Source organism: Barbus barbus (genome assembly GCF_936440315.1).
Source record: "Barbus barbus genome assembly, chromosome: 24".
Taxonomy (NCBI): Eukaryota; Metazoa; Chordata; class Actinopteri; order Cypriniformes; family Cyprinidae; genus Barbus; species Barbus barbus.
In genome coordinates this window covers 27,250,611-27,257,660 of record NC_136752.1, presented here as the reverse complement: position 1 = coordinate 27,257,660, position 7,050 = coordinate 27,250,611, and positions in this window count along the sequence as shown.

The window sequence follows — 7,050 nt, the reverse complement described above, 5'->3', positions numbered from 1 at the left end:
TTTTTGTTTTGTTTTTTTGTAAACGAACGAATACTCCCGATGTTTATTTGACCGTGTAATCTACATATTAAACGCGCACAATTAAAGAAATGCGATTCAGAAAAGGTCATATTTTATTTATTCAACCGTGAGAATGCAAAATAAAGCATGTTTAAAACGTCACCACAAATACAAGTCCTGAAACAGTTACATGAACGTCATGAAACATTTGGAAAGGTCAGAGGCGCGTGGCGCGCAGCTCATGCAATGATGTAAATAAATAACACGGGTTATCCACATTTTTAAACACACTCAGACCTGAAAGGACTTCATTTTAGGTGCGTTTAACGTCAGAAATAAACTGGATTTGTGCAATTTAACAGACCTTCCAAAACAGCAAAGAACGGTTTTAATTGTTTGCGTAAAATACGACGAGAACAAACAACCTCACATGAATTTATTGCCTACTCTGTTATTTTTGTTTGTTACTGATGATATCAGCTTTAATATTTTAAAAGATGTAAACCATGACTTTTGTCATCTCAAAAACACCTTTGGCCTATATTAAAGGTTTATTTTCTGCGCGTAATGAAATCGTGAATCAGCTGTTAAATATTTGTGGCTGAGAGGTCCAAATCGGAAATCAGAAAACAACGACTTTTCTTTGTTTAATGGCCTTTATTTTATCCTCCAGAGTCTTGTGCACGGTGAATCTCCAGGTGTACATGTGGCACCGTGGCGCTCTTGAGGACGCATTCCAGCCTGTGATGAGGTGAAAGGTCCAACGCAAGTGACAGAGCACTTAAACAGCCTTTCTTCTGCTGCCTCCCGCAATTAATGTTATTGAAGGACTGAAATGATGCTAATAGTTAGACAGAAAGCCTCTGGCAGTGTGCAAACCTAATTTTTCATTGCATTTGAATAGAATCGCGTTGATAAAAATGTGTAAGTTAAGGAGAATTCCCTGCGGTGATTTCAAATGAGGTAAGGTTTGAATGAATGTTAATAAAACCATTAGCCTTTGGAACTGTTTTAATGCCTCTACATGTTTCTTTATGAGCTCTGCGAACAGATTTGTTTGACCTAATAAAGACTCGAACTGAGTTGTAAGCCTGAGCTCGGTGTTTAGAATCGATTTTATACTAACTTCAAACATTCTAAAAAGACAAAATATGGTACATTATTTCTAAACGACTATTCGTCATCATTTACGTTAACATGTTTGTTATTAAAAAAATAATAATAATAATAATAAAGATGGAGTGCATGGCATAAATACTTTAAAATAAATATCTAACGAAATGAAAATGGGACACAGTCTTTTGAAACTTAATATTTAATATTTTCTACTACTTTACTTGAAGCGACGGGGAAACAAAATATGCCAATTGAGGAATTTACCTTAGCAATGTCATGCAGTTTGGGAAAGAGGCGATCTGAACGTTTTCGAGTTTTAAAATGTATTTATTTTGTTAATTTCTTTGTCGCTAACAAAACTACAGAGGTTGTTGTTTCACATTAAATAGGTTCTTTTCTGCGCGTCTTTAGAAAAAGTAGCCTAAAGCATAAGGAAGTTTAAAGACCGTAAAACTTTAGATAGTTAAATGTAGGATTTCATGACCAGATTAGCTGCTGTAATTTATACAGTTCCTTATAGATGATGTTTTTCTGCAGAATTCCAAATGCTCGTGATCACGTTGCATGTTTATTGCGTTTATTATGCATCTTAAATCTCAAAAACATGCTATAGACTCATATATAATATTTAGTATGCACAATTTATATAAAGCTTTATAAATAAAGTTTAAGATAGTCAACAAACAAATCATCTCCCGAGTAACGTTTTTAGAGATGTATTTCGATATCGCCAATTTCATCTTTAAAAATTAGGCTGATTTTTATTTTTATTAAAAATGCACAATATGCTCTGTAACGTGTCAGGTAAAACACTAACACCCATGTCAAATAAACAAGACTTCTGTCCACAGACAGGCTATTAAAGACTAAAGGTTCTTTGGATTTTATTCAGGGTAGAGAAAATCGAATGTTTATGGCTAAATCATGCTTTAATCAAACAATAAATAATGTTGGTTTTGATTAATTATATAGCCTAGCTTTCAGTCACGAAAAATTGTGATTGTTGCCCCTTTTAATCTAAGCTTCTGTCAGGTAAATTATAAATGAAGATTTCATGAAACCTTGCTGTGCGAGAAGCACATGGAAACATAGACATTTTCCATGATTTTATATAAAAGAAAACTGTACTGATTTCAATATATTATTGGATAAAGAATCTGTGATTGTGGTTATGAATTAAGTGTGATATGTGATAATTAAATTTTAAACATTTGATTTTATTTCCCCCACACTGTTGCCAGTATAATGTGTTTTACAAGTAAAATAATTGTATTACGTCAAAGTAAATTGCGCTATTAAGGCTGTTGTGGAATTTATACACTGTAAAAAGTGATAAATTGCCTTAACTTAATAAAATTGAGGAAACCCCTTGCCTTAAAATGATCAAGTAAATAATAATTTAAAAAATTAAGTTAAGTGAATTGTCAGGTTCACTTAACTTATTATTTTTTTTATTATTATTATTTACGTGACAATTTTAAGGCAAGGGGTTTCCTCAATTTTATTAAGTTAAGTCAATTTATCACTTTTTACAGTGTAGGCATATATAATATTGTTTTTTTTGTTTGTTTTTTTATCTGTCTTTTTAATTTACATTATAAAACAAGGACACTAGCAACTTGGAGTAAAAGCTTTGATGCAAATCTTACAGAATATTATCCAACCAACGTCTGTATCAGAGATTTGAAGCAGAAATATAAGCAATATCTCAATATAATATCTAATATATAAGATATATATAATATACATCTCTTACAAATGAATCTAAGTAAACATTTTTTCCCAGTCCAAATATATCCAAAACAAAAGGTATGGGGTTTTAGGCCATGTTCTCTGTTGAATTCACATCTGACCTCTAATCTCCTCCCCCTCTTCAGCTGAGCTTTCCATCAGTTCTTTCTCACATACCTACCCACCTTCTGTCCCTCTCTTTGTCCTTCCTCTTCCCCCTTACCTAAAGCAGCAAATCTCTCAGGCTCTCTCTTTCTCTCTCTGGGGTTTAAATGAGATGAGGAGGCCAGGCAGCTGAGCTCCTGCAGCATTTGAAGAGGCGACCCACTTTGTCCACTTTAAAGACTCGGTTCGGACCACCTGGCATCCCCACAGCTGACCCACATCACCCCATCAAACCTGTCCCTAGACAGAATTTATTATTATTATTATTATTATTTAAGTTTTCTGTTCAGGTTGTGTTTTGTTTGGTTTAATCTGGTAATTAGATAGATAGATAGATAGATAGATAGATAGATAGATAGATAGATAGATAGATAGATAGATAGATAGATAGATAGATAGATAGATAGATAGATAGATAGATAGATAGATAGATAGATAGATAGATAGATAGATAGATTCATTAAATAATATGCAGTATTTATGTTCTGGCAATATTGCATGCAAATAAATTATAAAGCAGGCTACATGGAGATGATAGATAGACAGACAGATAGCAAACATTTATTTCATTTCATTCCTCTCTGTTAAATACAAAGCATTTGTCTGTCATAGATCATATTTTCATGTAAGTTTTTACTGGAATGATTGTTTTATGCTTATTTATGCATCTGTGTCAACACTCGACTGCAATGAAGGACATCAAGATGAACTGACATTTGCTTTTTCCTTGATATTTGCTGAAGTAAGCAGATGTTTTGTGAAGATGTTTGTCTACATAAGAGCCCTCGAGAAAGCTCAGAGCATTCAGGTACATCCACACACAACCAAATGACATCTGACTTTACGTGGAGACGTTCAGGTTCAGCAAACACAACCACACAAAAATAAGTTCTGGATCAGCAGAATCACAACATCTCTCCCACTGCCATCACTTCAAAACACATGACTCAGAAAGAGGCACCAGCCAAAACGTCTCAAGTGAGATCTAAGTTTAAAGGGGGTTTTGTTCTTTCTTTTTTCATTTTTGATTCCCCAAACAACCATTTATTGAACAGTTCTTTGAAAAACCTTTTTTTTTCTCAGTGTGAAGAATATTTTAATAAACAAAAATCTTCTGTGCAATGAAAAGGTTCCATGGATTCAATAGGATTAAACCATGTGATTAAACAGCAACTAATAGGACCAATTTTAAGATGCAAGAGAGTCTTCTACACACATGAACAGATTTTAGGATGTAGTAAAGTGATTAAAAGTGATTTAAAGTTTCAAAGCGTACATTTACACATGTTCCTTCTCCTTTTGGATCACTATGAACACAAAACTGATGGTCTACTGCAGTGGTTCTCAAACCTGTCCTGAAATACCCCTAGCCCTGCACATTTTGTACGTCTCCCTCAACTCATCAGTTCATTAGTGGAGGCTGTAAGAGAGGGGTGTCCAAACTCGGTCCTGGAGGGCCGGTGTCCAGCAGAGTTTAGCTCCAACCCTAATTAAACACACCTGAAGCAGCTAATCAAGGTCTTACTAAGCTAGAAGCTTCCATGCAGGTGTGTTGAGGCAAGTTGGAGCTAAACTCTGCAGGACACCGGCCCTCCAGGACCGAGTTTGGACAGCCCTGTTGTAAGACCTGAAGTGGGTTTATTAGAAATAGGGAGACATATAAAATGTGCAGTGCTGGGGGTACTTCATGGAGAGGTTTGAGAACCACTGGTCTACTGTTTTGGAATGTCGCCACCTCCAGGGCAAGGAAAATAGAACATTCCGAATGTTCAGCCTTCCATTTACTTTCAAAGCAGCTTTAGAATTTTAAGATGTATTTATTTTTTTAATTATACACAAGGTGCATCTATTTTGGAACGGGAAAAAAAAGTATTTCGCATAAAAAAATTTAATTTGTTTTGCGACGTTCAGGCGTCACGTCGACGTCGTATCTTCCCCATAGGCTAATTGTACAACATTGAGCTCTTTAAAATAAAAACAAAAGTAAATGAGGAATCCAATGGTCAGTTGTTTGTGAGGGCAAGGTGAAAATGATCAAGATTAAAAACATGCTTTTCATGAAGAGATCAACTGAGACAAGGTCAGTTTTGAGATGATAGGTCAACTTTAAAATCTGAGTACTTGAAAGTTTAAATTTAAAAAATAATTGTCTAATATCTTTTTACCATAAAAGCTTTGCAAAAGGCATCTTTGAATTCAATTTTGTATTATTGAATTCCTTTAGGTTGTACAGTTAAAGATGCATTAAATGTCATCAAATTGATTATCTTTATTTCAACTGGACATGTTCATTTTAGTCCAGAAACTTTGATCGTGAATAAGCCTTTATTAGGCTACCAACAGCAAGACAGTGCAGTCACTATCAGTTCTTCAACAGTTTAAATAAGCATGTGGACTTCTTTGTGGATTTATCTTTTAATATATGCTGGGTTGTATTTCTGTTTAGCTTTTGGCTGTAAAATCGTCTTTTGAAAGTTTTGCATGATCGAACGCATTTTTATGTGAGATGTAGGCGTGGCCTATTTGCAGTATTCTGTTAGCCAGAGCTGAACAAAAACTATTTTGGTCTGGTTTGAATCTCAACTGAATGAAAAGCAGATTCTGTATTTTTAGTGCTTGCTCATTACAATATCTAGGCCAGAGCCACGAATAACTGCATAGCAGTTCTCGTTGAAGTCATTATGAAATACAATACTGCCACCTAGTGGTCATTGAAGAGAGTGCAGTGCGCGCGCGTCTCATGATAGGCACATTTATCAGCTTGGCCAGTTCAGAGATCTTTAGTGACCGCAGTTTCTTAGGTGTCTTTCTTTTTTTGCTTGTGGCACAATAAAACCAACTACTTGATCTAAGGAAAAATTCACCCAGTGCCACCGAAACTCTCGGAAGTAAGACTTTTGTGACAGAAATACTCTGTTATACGTCCAAATTGTTATTTGAAACTTTGTCCATGCATAGCATGAGAATTCATCTCTTTAACAGTGTAAACAACTCTGTATGCATGAAACAGCACTGAACCCCCCCTTTAACAAAAATGCCCCAATTTAAACAAAACTGACCCATGGTAAATTCCACGTTTTTTGTTTGTTTGTTTGTTTGTTTATGTGTAGCATTTGATATATATATATTTTAATTATATTCTTAGTATTTTCTACTCTGTCCCATTGTTTGTTTAATAGGCGTATATCTGTATAGGGGGATTGTTTATGAAACAGCTCAAATCCGTCCAGAAAACAACTTTTATGTGGTTAGAAAAAAAGTTGCCATGAAAATCGATTGTGGGGACAAGAAGGCCTATCTTATTGAAAAAATGTATTTTTGATAGGCCTATACTGACAATATGGCGACGGGAAGATAGTCCTGAATTTGAATAAATAGCCTACGGCACATTGTTCTAGTATTTTTTTTTCTACTGTTATACTATTTTAAATTATTTTTCTCGCAAACCAACTGTTGCAGAAAAAGAACAGATTTAATCACAAAATAATATCGAGGACGCGCGTGGTTATTTACAGACGCTATAACCACACACACACACACACACACACACACATTCAACAAAATAAAAAATAAATTAATAAATCAAATATTTCGCTTTTGCGCGATGTTCAGAAAAAAAACAGTTTATTACCGGTTAGTCAGAATAATTAATAATTTCAGTACAAATAAAACAAAAAACAACAGTTGCAAAATGCTCTGAAACTAATTAATTTCTTAAACGTTGTCAAATTGTCAGTAACCTACTTGTAATCTTGCTCAATTTGACGAAAAGTGACACATTTGACCGTAGAATATGAATTAAATGTACTCATCAATACACTGTAAAGCATAAATATATATACAAACAACACTTTTACGAAATGGTGATGTCCCAGGTTGTATTACAGTTTTATCGAAAATAAAATTAAGCAACATTGGAAAAAACATATAAAACACATTTAAAAAAATATATTTCCACATTATAGAAATATAGCCTTATTAGTGAAGCGAAAGTTCCGCTGCGTAAAAAGTCAAGTCAGCTTTATTTATATAGTACTT